We start from the raw sequence: 12,795 nt of genomic DNA on the forward strand, positions 1-12,795 counted from the left end.
CAGCATAATCGACAACAAGAGCCACGCGTAGTGGAACATCTTGCTGAGCTCTTATGCTTCGTGGCAGCTCGCCAGGAACTCTCCATGAAGGTAGTCCGACCAGTTAAACTGCACTCCTTTCGCACACTATTATGCGAGCACGATGCCAGGTGCCAGCACCTCATTAGTGTGACACTTCCTCATTACTTTCCCTGTGAGGATCTGTATGGCTACCTTCAGAGCAGGGTCACAAATGCTGGAGATAGCGTACCTACGTAGCTTCTTCACCAGCTTGAATTTTTCCTTCATTAACTCGACAAGAGCCTGTTCGCCACCCTTTCCACCAAAGATCATCGCTGGATTCTCACCTGTATATGGCAGGCACTTTATTTAGTGAATCAACCTATCTGTGATGGGTATCAGCTCCTCCAGCCATAGACATTCATCATGCACCAAGAACAACAGCTGCTTGATGACCAAAACTATCACCCGGGTGCAGTTATAATGTGGCACCAAGAGCAGGTTGAGCAACCCTGCCTTTTCTACTCCCTTGAGCCACTTATGTGGCTCCAATGTGGTCATTCTCGTATTCGTGTCTATGATGCAGCGCATTAGCTACTCGGTCACCAGGTGTGGAAACTTCTCGTGGTCCTCCAAGTCCCAATCTTCTAGCTTCAGTATCGGCACTCGTGCCAAGCGCGGACTGTCGAAAACAATTTCGTCTGGAAACAAAGGGGTTTGCAAGGGAGTCTTACTCTCATCAATGTCCTTTAGGACCTTGGACTTAGGCTTGTGCATGTTAGAGTCGGTCTTTACATCCCTCCGTCAGAGATCATTTCTCTTATTGCATTTCAATTGTTTTTAGGTGTCTCATACAGTTCTTTCATCGGCATCCATTAGCGGCATGCCATAATCTAACGGAAGGGCCTTGTCACTTATTCCCCTCATGTTATCTACCTGCTGGATCATGTGTGTTCATTTAAAAAAAAAAACATATACAGTCTTTTATCTTGAAAATTGCAAAAGTTGTCTTTAGGGTTTCATGGTCACTTAGGTCTAGGGTTTTATTAGGGTTTCGTCAAAAAATGTGTCAGAGTGTTCAATAATTTCCAGTAGGCCATGAGGATGTTTCAACATCAATAAATTTCATCGCCAAGTGTTCACAAATGTGTTTTTCCTCAAAACTCTGTTTTGAGGAAAAAACAGAGTATTTAGCATTTATTGTACAAAATCATGAAAGTTTTTGTTTTCCTCATTGCAAATTCTTTCATCTACACCCTGGTTTCTTTCCTTAGCCTAGAAGCTCCAACACCTAAAAAAACAAGCAAGCTCAGGTCATTAAGTTCATCAAAAAGTGAAAAAGCAGTGAAAAATGTCCAAAAACAGAGTTTGTAAAATGAAGTCAAATACAAAACATTATAAAAGTGGGTTTCATAAGCCAAGATTTCAAAAGCTCTTTGTTTATAAGTGATTCCTTCATGTGATAAGCTCATTTGCAAAAGAGAAGCAAGACAGAGAAAATTGGGAGAGTGAGTGTGAAGTTTGGGCGAAAATCTTTGTAAGAATACTGGCGCGGTGCACTGGGCAGGAGGCGTGGCGCATTGGGCCTCAGAACATAGTTTATTTTAACACAAACGCGGCGCACTGGTGGGGCATGGTGCATTGGGCGTGCTGCATGGTGCATACAACCAGGAAGTTCGAAAAGCCTCCAAACTTGCTCCAATCACCCGAAATCACGTGGAACAGTCTTGATTCAAGTAGGTAGCATCTTCAAATCTGTATTCCACCTAAGTTTGATGATGGTTTGATGGTGTGTGTTTCATGGTGCTTTTGTAAAACAATCAAACCCTACCTTTTAAAATATCTCAAAGGAACTTGCTGCTAGGGTTTCAATTCATTATTTTGCTACCAAGTTCATCTTTCCTCCATCATTCCCTTACCCCATTTTTCCTTGTTTTCATGGTTCCCTAAGTTCTCCTACCCCCTAAATTTACTAATCCCCTATCCCAAGTTCCCTTTCCCAAATTTCCTATTATAAAATCCCAAACCCTAACCCTATACAAAACTCCCATAACAACCCTTTTTTCCCTAGCTAACTCTGTCCCAACAGTCCCAAATTTCCCTTGATTTTTCCCTCTCCTAACAGTCCCTTGTTTCACTATTTTCCCTTGGTAGCAAAGGTCAAAAAATCTTCAAAGGCAGTCCAAACACAGTTTGACATATCAGCACCTATTTCTTCAAGGCAGTTTGTTCACCAGTAGTTATGGCATCAAATCCTTCATATGATTATGGAGAGGAGAGCCAAAGTGATTCATCCACGGAGGGACATGCACCCCAGAGGCATCCTAGAGGTGGCAGACATATCAGAGAAGAACCCACCACTCTTACCGAGTTGCAGTCCTATCCTCTTGCCATGTTTTGTTTCCAGCATCAGTCATGCTATGAATTCTGTGAGAAGGTTTCTCATATTCAGTATCATCGTGAGTTGGCCCGCTTATCTGTGTTGCATTTGCATGGTGATCAAGCCACTCTTTTTGGTGTTACTTTCACATTAACACCAGAAACCATTTCATTGGCAACTAGCATACCAAACATTGGAGAACCATGGAATAAGAGACAGAAGATTGACCGGCAACACTATGAACCATACATCAAACCTGGTTTTCTGAGGCATCTTAGGAGAGTGTTTCCTTTTCGGTTTCTCAAGGATGAGTATGCTCCTCTAATGAAACTCATCATGAAGTATTTCACCTGTGAGGGCCGGTTCTCCCGCTTGTATTCTTATCACATCAGTCTACTAATGCATTTCACTTGGTTATGGATGATGAACATTCCTTATTTCATATGCTGAAACATAGAAAGGATGACCACCCTTGTGCAGCACAAGACCCCTCAGCAACAGCTTAACAGTGTTTATCATTTTTCTCTCATCAAGATTGTGGTTGTTCATCAGCTTGGATTACAGGGCATCACTTGGGATGACTTCATCTCACGTGAGTTTTTCAGAGCTTCACAGGGACCATCAGAGGTTAAGCATGAGACAGGTGGACCTTCTCATTAGTATGAGGGCCATGAGACCGCTAGTGTGTCGGTGTTCATCTCTTATCAGAGAGGCACTAGACGGTTGTTTGCAGCAGCGAAGCGAGTGTTATCTCCACCCGAGGTGGAAGGGGCCTCACTTCCTCCATCAGCACAGCAGGTTCAGGACCGAGGCAAGAGGCCTCTGCAGGAGGAAGGACCATCAGGTGAGCGAGAGACTGATTTCATCCTCATTGAGGGTGATGATACTGACATGGGCCCACTGAGTGCAAAACTTAGAGAGATCATTCAGGAGCAGCAGGCGGACATTGATGCCTTGTCCACCAACTTGGATAGAGCCCAGTGGACTATACAGTATTTGGAGTAGAGGAACAAGCAGCTTGAGGATCAGCAGGTGGTGATGGAGTTACAGAACATTCGGCAAACTTGCCAAAGTGCCCGAAGGAGGAGGATGGAATTCACTTCCTTGGAGAAATAGATCAATGTCGATAGCGAGTCATGGATCGAGAGAGTCAATATCCACTTGGGGAGGAAGCTGGAGAAGGCAATAAATGAGAAGAATATGCTTAGAAGCTTGTCATATCATTACTTGTCCCGAAACTTGGTGTGCCAAGCAAGAATCAGGAATTTGAAAGCAAAGCTAAAGAGAGCATCAAAGAGGCAAAAAAGGATGAAGGACTTCAAATCTTGGATGAGGCTTCCTTGGCCCATCACAACACTTGATAAAGATGACTTAGCCCAAATTTCAAGAAATTTGGAGCAATTTTTTTATTTTTGAAAATTTTTGGCACAAAAAACAGAGTTTTCCTCCCTATGCACTACGCCACGTGGCGCTTGCTTTTTCTAGGGGGCTCTAAATCACAAAAACTTTGCATTTTTGGATTTGGAATGCAAAATTACACTTTTCTACTTATGGACAAGAAATTTGGGTAGGTTTTGGGCCCTCAAAAGGTCAGAAAACACTCAAAAATGACCTCACTGCCCCTAATTTGACACACATGAAGCAGCGTTGGGAGAATGGACTTTTGGAGGGGCAAATGGAGGCCAAATTGAAAAATTCCACTTGGGTTGGGAAGTATACAGCTATACCTTTCCATAAAGTACATTTGGAGCTCATTTGGACATCAGGAAGGCTTCCAAAAGTGGGTCCAAACCGGCGCTATGCATAGAGAATAAGGCACTACGCATAGAGGAAAAATTGCCAGTTTGACCAAGTTTTGCTCTGTTTTTCGCCCAGTTTCGCCTAGTTTGACTTTTTAACTTTCCTAATGGAAAATTTATGATGTAATTTGATGAAAATTGGTGGATTATGATGTAAATATGTTTGATTTTCACTTGTAGAGGTAGATTCATCAATTTAGAGGTTGTTTCAAACTGAATGAATCAGTTCCCTTGTTTTTAGAGGCATGTTGTTATCTTGCCTAGTTTCTAGTTCTCAGTTTAGAATCAGTTGGATCAGCTCCTAAACTCATGAGCTCGACCCCTAGAGGCAAGGATGAGATATGTTTGTCTATATTATGTTGTTTTTCAGTCATTAGCATGGTTGGACACTTGGGATTGCTTGGCACTCCATTGTACATTTGATTTCTGCATTTTTGGCAAAGGAAAGACCAGGGTTTTGCAGCACTTGTTGGGATCCTTGTGGCTCTGTGTTTTGATGGTGTTTTTCTTCATGTAATTGTAAGTTCATTGATGTTTTATGTATGCCATTTGTTGGGTGAAACTATGTTCATTTAATTCCGTTGTAGTACTTACCCAACTATTTAATTTGTCAATCTGAGGTCCGTAGACTTACGAGACACATGCACTATATATGCAGGACTGAAGTGGAACTAATCTAATCTAATCTAATCTAAATTACTGAAATCAAATTAATCTAAGAAGGCATTGAAACATTAACTATGAAAGCAGGAAGTTGCATAAAAGAAAAGCAATACAACATGTGAAGAAGTGAATGGCAAACAACAGATGTGAGCTCATAACAATAAAACTATGTTAAATTATATTACAATAACTAAATTACAAATCATGAAAGCATAACAATAATATGAATCAAAGTTAATCTCCATTCTCTATTATTCCTTATTCCAATGAAGAGAGAGCACTCTCTTATATACATGAGGAAGATAACCTTTCCATAATTACATATCCAATATTCTCTCAAGCACTCTCAACTAGTTTCCCATTATTACAAGATATCATCGCACAAATCTCTCAAACATGATCCCATAAATCTCTCACATATCTTGGATAAGATATGCCAACCAAATCCTCCATGCTTTTCTCCTAATTATCTCCTTTAGGAATTGGATAAGATATGTCTCCATGATTTTCTCCTTAGGATAAGATATACCTCCATGATTTTCTCCTTAGAAAAAGGCTTGCATAATTATCTCCTTGATATGGTGGAGGAGATATTAATTCTTCACATATTTCCTACACATCACAAAACTCACATATTCTTGAGATATATAAAAATATGTACATTTTCTAATAATTAATCATAAATTCACTTATAATACAAAAATGAATAAAATGGAAAATAAGAAGGTGAAACCCAAATGTATGTATGAAAGTGATATGATAACAGGTTAATGGGATGATGAAATGTAAGGAATAGTGAAGAAAAAGGTGGATGAAAATATGACATTTCTGAGTCCCAACACCATTTCCCTTCTCTTTGCTTTTGAAATTAAAAAAATCAGTGACAAAAGGTAGAATTCATTTGGCTTGCTGTGCTTTTCCTTAAAATTTGTTTAGTTTTATATGTTTTCATCTGTTTGGAGAGGATTCTTGCAACCTCTTGCCCTATTCAGCTCCTCAGTGGTCTTTTCCATCCATTCATTTAATCTCAAGCATCAAAACTATTGCCTACCTTGCCCCAACCGGAACTCTGCAAAAATTTGGCCTCATCCTCGGACCCAAATTTGCCTTTCCCATTTCCAACAAAACCCTAAAAACTCAAATTAAATCCTTGCACTTCATACCTAGCCTAAAATTAGTTTGTATTTCAGTCATCTCAAGCCCCATCGATTATATTTTTCTGATATTGACCCGGAGAGAGCCTTCTCCTATCCTCGTAGGGCTAGCTACAAGGCTGAGCGTGGTTTGATGTGGACCTAGAAGCTTACCTTTTCAGCCTGAGGTAAATCTAGGCACTAACAGTGCAAAGGGACATACTCCAGCAACTTCGTAATAGAGTCTACACCCTGGGCTTCAACCTCCTCCACTTCCATTCCCACATCCTCATCATCCATCGGGATGTATTCGATATCTTCCTCCTCTGGTTCTAGGTTTATAGCCTTGCCTTTCTCCTATGCAATGGGCTTTGGTGGGTTTCTCCTTGGCAATGCACACACCGGTATGGTAGGTTGTTTTCCCTTCTTGTCCTTCACGGTCTCCTTAGTTGGGGTTGGCTTCAGTCTCGCCGTTCTCGGTGATTTAGGGACCTTTGCCAATACTTCGGCCATTTCTGGAGCAGCTACTTTTGCCTCTCTTTCCATTTCCTATGTCGTCTCCTCTACTACTTGTTCAATATCTATAATTTCAGGGGGTGTTGACATGATCTTATGCAAGAATTCATGTGTCTCCATCGGCAAAGTCTCAAATACCATAGTAGCTATTAGAAGCTTGTATTGCTTGTGATTCATATGCACTTGAGAGCTCAACAACTCAATTCTAAAAATGCCAAGTGTTTCTTGCTGGACAACCACTTGTAATTTATAGGGCATTTTGAATTCAAATCCAACCATTCCCCCCAAATTTGGTTCATTAATGTCGGACTGGCGGCAAATTTTCAAGGATCTGAGCCATAAATTTCGTCTTAAATGTCAATCGTCCACTCCATTTGGCCTCACTTCTGCCGTCCAATCATGAATAGTGACTTTAATGATCACTTTCTGGCTAACCTGCGTGATTTCTCCCTGGGTAGCGCAGCTCCCTCCGTGCTATTGCGGACCTTGTGACACTTCCTTGCTTCTCCAATCACGTAGCTCCCCAACCCAGGCAGTGTAGTTTAGAATCCTGCGCCTCCTTTCAGCTGCCTGGAGCTCTAAGACTGTGCTACCTTCATCTAGTCACATGGTTGGACCGCTGGTGTGTGGCTTCAAGCAACTACCATTCACCTTTCCTGGGAAGGGTTCTCCATTTAATTTGACCAGTTGTACCGCATCCTGAATTTCCCTGAAAATTTATCAAACTTAGTATCATATAGAAAAACTAGGTCATTTACCTTAAATGTGTGCAACTTAATGTGTTGATCATGCCATGCCTTTTCGCACTACTTTTGGACCTGTTGGTGAAATCCAGCTAGAAATATTTCTTCCTCCAGTTCATCTAGTTGTACGAGCCTCTCCTATAGGGCTCTGTGATTCGTCATACCTGTAAGCACTGCTATATGTAGACTAGGCACAATATACTCCATAGTCATTATAGCTTCAACCCCATAGACGAGCCTAAAGAGGGTTTGTCCAATCAACTTCTTGCATGTCATTCGATAAGCCCATAGTACTGCAGGTATGCATAGGTCCCAATCACTTCGCTGAGCATTGCAAACCTTGGTCAGCGCATTTTCAAGCACTTTGTTGAATGCCTCCACTGTCCCGTTAGCCTGTGGGTGATAAGTTGTGCTCTTTTGGTGGAATACCTCAAAATCATACTCCTAGAACAATAAGAGACACCTACAGATTCTCCCCCCCAACACAAGCTTATAAACCAAGTACTTTAGCGCAGAGTAATCCGTATACATCTTAAAATGGCCTCCCAGCAAGTAGTGCTTATACTTCTGGAGTGCATACACCATAGCTAGCCCTTCGCGCTCAGTGGTGGAGTAGTTCTTCTTCGGTTTGGACAATCTTCGGCTTGCGAACATGATAGGATGGTCCAAACCTTCTTCGCCAGCCTGTGTCAGTACTACTCCCAGCGCTATACATGACGTGTCGACATGCACATGAAACTCTTTCTTCTAGTCTGGGAAGACTAGAATCGGCGCAGTGACCATCTTTTCTTTTAACATATCCAAGCTCTTCTTACAGTCATTGTTCCAATAGAATGTGACATCCTTCTTCAATAATTTCTCCATATGCGTGGTGATCAAGGCATAGCCTTTGATAAAATTTCTGTAATATCCTATATGTCTCAGGGTAGTGCGCAGTTGCTTCACACTCCTCGGTGCTTCCAAGTTCAATATCACCATTATCTTTGTGGGATCTACCATCAGTCCCTATCTGCAAACCACATGCCCCAACAGGTTCCCAAAAGGAACACAAAACAGACACTTCTTGAGATTGAGCGTGATCTGGTATCTTCGACAAGTATCCAACATCAGGTGTAAGCTTTCTACATGGCGTTTTACCAGCCCAAATATAGTCCAGTCATCAAAATATACCTCCAGGAACTTATGAATAAATTCTTTGAACGCAGCAACCACTACGCACGAGAAGATCACAAGCGCATTATTCAATCCAAACAGCATTACAATGTACTAAAAACAACCCCACTCAGTCATGAAGGTTTTCTTGTTCCTATCCTTCGGCACGATTTCGATCTAGTGGTATCCCGAGAACCCATCAGTGAAGGAATATGCTTCCTAGCCACCTACATTGTCCAACACTTCATCAGTGAACGGATTCGGGAAAGGATCAAGTACGCAAGCGTCATTTGGCTTTCTGAGATCCATGCATATCCTTATTTCATTCTTCTTATTTTTCTCATGTACCACCATTGGGCTTACCCAGTCAGATTCTTCCACAGGCTCAATGATGCCTGTCGTGAGCATCTTGTCTAGCTCTAAGCAGGCCTTCTCCTTATATTTCGTATTGAGACGGTAAGGTCTTTGCTTAACCAAATTCCCATCGGGCTTCAACGTAATCTTCATCATTCCTAGGTCCCCGATTATCCCCTTCATATTCGTAAACCTTGTAGGGAATAAATCCTAGTATTCATGGAGAAATTTAGCGACCTTATCCACCGTCGCATTGTCCCAGTAGTCTCCAATCTTCGCGAATTTGGGTTTTGCCTCTATACCAATGTTTACTTGTTTCATTTTCAACGGCACAGTTATATCAAGGTTCTCAATCTATGGTCCTTTAACCTTGCGGTGACCTTTTGTTTCTGAAATGTTAATCCTTCACGGATCCTCATCTTCTTCTTCAATGGTCACGTTATAGAATTCCAGCATGTGACTTAGCTAAGTAGCCCACTCAGGCTAAATCAATTCCAAAGGATCCTATGGTATCCGAAAGATAATTTCTTTCACTTCTTGTAGCGCCTCATCAATACAGTCAAACCCATTTTCAAAACTGAATGTCATCACAAATCCCTCGCGTAGAACATCCCATTCACCGGTACCATGGTGGAGCTTAGTTTCTATGTATCAATTCATCGGGACAACATCCAAGGTATGACAACAAGTGCACCCACTCAGGTTGGGGCTTTTCTCCATAAGCCTAGGCCCATTTGGCGAAATGCACGCGCGGATCATCCTGCCCATCATACTTGTCTGTCATTTGTATCTTAGGCTTCCCAAATCGTGTTCTCATCATCCTCCTACATTTGCGCCAATCATGAAAGCTTCCTTTATGTGTACCCCACCATCTTGCGGGCGTAGCACGCAGTCCCCAGTCCAATACCTGGAAGCACTAATTTTCTGGTACCTCCCTTTCAAATGCATCCAAAAAGATATCTACCTCATTCAGGCCATCATAAGTAGGCAAATTTCTTACCTCTAAGGACACATAGTGCCACGATTAGATCATCATATTGTAGTTTAGCGTAGTCACTTCGTGTAACTGATTCTACCAGCGTTCTAACTCTTCATCGGAGTCTGAAGTGCAAGAACTCTCACGATCCCATGTAATTCATCCATCCGTGGTGGGATTCACCCAATCTATCTCGCGTTGTTATCTTATAGATACAGTCCAGATCGTCATCACTCTCATAATCGCGGACTGGTTTGGTATAGTGCTATCCTTCAACTGAATCTAGGGGTACTATTACGCATAGTGATTTCTTCTCAAATATCATCTTTCGCTTATTTAGGTTGATTACCCCGTTCATATAAGTATCCCAGTCAATTCCTAGGAGCGCAGGATAGGGATTGTTGTCATCCACTATCTCTATTACTTCAAAGTCAGCCAGTGCACTCGCACCTTCAATATCCATGGTCACCCCCTGCAGTCATCCCATGGGGATGATCTTCTGCTGATTTTCCATCCTTAGTTGAATCAGAGACCATTGTAGTGTGGGTCTCCCCATTCGTTCCCAAGTCTGCTTTGGCAGGACATTCACATCTAACCCCAGGTCCAAAATCACCTGATCCATTTCATACTCTCCTATCTCCGCGGTCAGTCTCATCTCCCATCCCATTCTTGTTTTATTCTTGCCAATATTTCGTACTACACGTGGCTCACTCGACGCGGTTCCAGTGCATCTATTGATGAGCTATTGTAACCCTTTCACATCCTTACTATCGTGCAGTAACTTCATACAGGTCTCCAGGAAAGTTGTGAGCATAGAGGGGTCCATCTCCGGATTAGGTTTATCCTTGCTTCCTCATGTGGATGCCTCAGCGAAACTCTTCTTGGCTTCCATGAAGGTTTCACGTGCACGCTCCAAATCGAACTCAACCTCCTTTGCTGGAGCTTTGCAGACCCACGTACTATCTTCTGGTTGTTTCCCCTTTGTCATCTCCCATCGTAATTCCACTTTTGAGCACTATATTTACATTTTGATCTTCTTCGTGTAGCTCAGACCTCATCATCTATAGGTTCTAAGTCGGTGGAGGTGGTAACGCCCCTTTGTCACATATCCTCACTATCAGCGTATGATAGCCTTCTGTTTCATGATCGAATAGTGTGCAATACTTGCATGATGAAATTGTTGGATTAGTGCAATCGCGGGCATAATGTCCTGGTCCTCCACAATTGTAGCAAATAAATTGTCCTTGACCTCATCCGCACCCCTAAAATCTTGTCTACACCATCCCTGCGTTATGGTCATGGGGGCGTGTTTCTGCATGAACCCTAAAGGCAGGATTTCTATCCATCATCAATTCATAACTCCTACAATTATGTTCATCATGCCCTACTGACCTACAAAAGTTGCAGAACAGTTTTTGCGGTGTTTGTCCAAACTTCTGCAGCAAATGACAGTTATCTGTGGCATGTTTTCCTGCTACCTGACATATAGCACACCATAATGCAGGCTCTACACTAGGTCCCACTTGAGCTTCTAGCCTTAAAGGCATCGGTCCTCCTCCCGCAACATAGTTCTCAAAGACCGGGCAATGGTTCTTGTCATGCCCCTAACTCTTTCATTTCAAGCACCATACCTCCTCGCGCACCTCTCGTCGAATTGCCCTGTCCTGCTTCAGATTTTACATCTCAAGGCATAGATTCTTCAGTTACATATGGATCTACTAAACCCCCGGGTTTGGATCTTGCATCAGTGTTTCATGCAGTCTCATTGCAATCTCCAAGGCCTCCACCTGCATCATTATCTTCTATTGTGACAGCACGACCCTTAAGTGTGGTAGGAGCGAAGCCACAAACCATTCACGATGTTGTCTGTCTGTCAAATTCATGTTGGCTTCGTAGATTGTACATTTCAACCTTTGATCTAGTTCCCAAGGCATCTCGCCTGGTTGCATCGTGATCTCCTTGAATCCCACAATCGATTGCGCCTCATATTTAGGCATACTGAACTCTCTATTCAGTGCTTTCTGGATGTCTACCACTCCCACATTCAGGTTATCATTAGATTACTTGATATACTAGGTTAGCGCACGATCTTGCAGAGAACTAACAATTGTTGTCTTCTTTATATGATCATTTGTAACCCCTTGAGCTTCCCATACATCTTTCACAACGAATCAAAATTGGTCTGGGTCCTCATTTCCCAAGCCTTTGAACAAACGCAACTTCACTAAATTTTCTATACTCAACTACGGTGGAGGTGGAGGTGGTACGGGTGAAGTAGGAGGTGATGGTGGTGAGGTCAGAGATGGTGCGAGTGGAGGTGGTATTCGCGAGAATCCTTGTCTTATTAATTGAATATCACTTCGTGGAGAAACCTTTGTTGTCCCTTCCTCATCACCTCGTGGAGGTGAAATTAATGGACTATACTTTGGACCCTTCTTTCCTTCGTTCCTGTAAGTTTTTCCACTTTGCATAGTTCCAAACATCAAGGTAGCTGCATAACCTGTATTTCGCACAATAGAATTTTAATCTAGGTATTCAAATATTTCACGTACTTACCTCGCGGTCCTTTGAAAAAGCGTCAATCTACCTCACTGTAGTTGACTAAGCTGTCGACCGCGAATTCAATCACAAATCCTCCTATGACCCGATCGAGCCAATGATCGACAGCGCAGGTGATCTTGTCCTTAGATGCTTCCAATTTTTGTATTAGCTCCGGGGTCCAAACAATAGGACTATCAAGTTTCCACCTTCCTTGGCTATCTGTTAGCTTCACGATCCACTCGTATAGCTCAATTGGGAAGGAGCTGAAAAAGATCTCGTGGATCTCTATATACAGGTATATGTCCAACCATTGTTCCTTTGTCAGTCACAGGTTTTTGTTCTCCTATGCCGCGAATTCATGGATCTTCCTATCCAACCAGTCTCTGATCTCCTTCTTAGTAGGATTCCAGTGATACGACATCACACATCTCTTATGCAGATTCTGGTCCCGACAATGGAACCATTTGATGGCTTGAAGGGGGCATGACCTAGTTTCAGCATTAATTAGCCAAAAAAATCCCTACACTACTGGCCCTTT

Source organism: Pinus tabuliformis, chromosome 7 (assembly GCF_031772625.1).
Source record: "Pinus tabuliformis cultivar Carrire ecotype Pingquan chromosome 7, CPIR1, whole genome shotgun sequence".
Lineage (NCBI taxonomy): Eukaryota > Viridiplantae > Streptophyta > Pinopsida > Pinales > Pinaceae > Pinus > Pinus tabuliformis.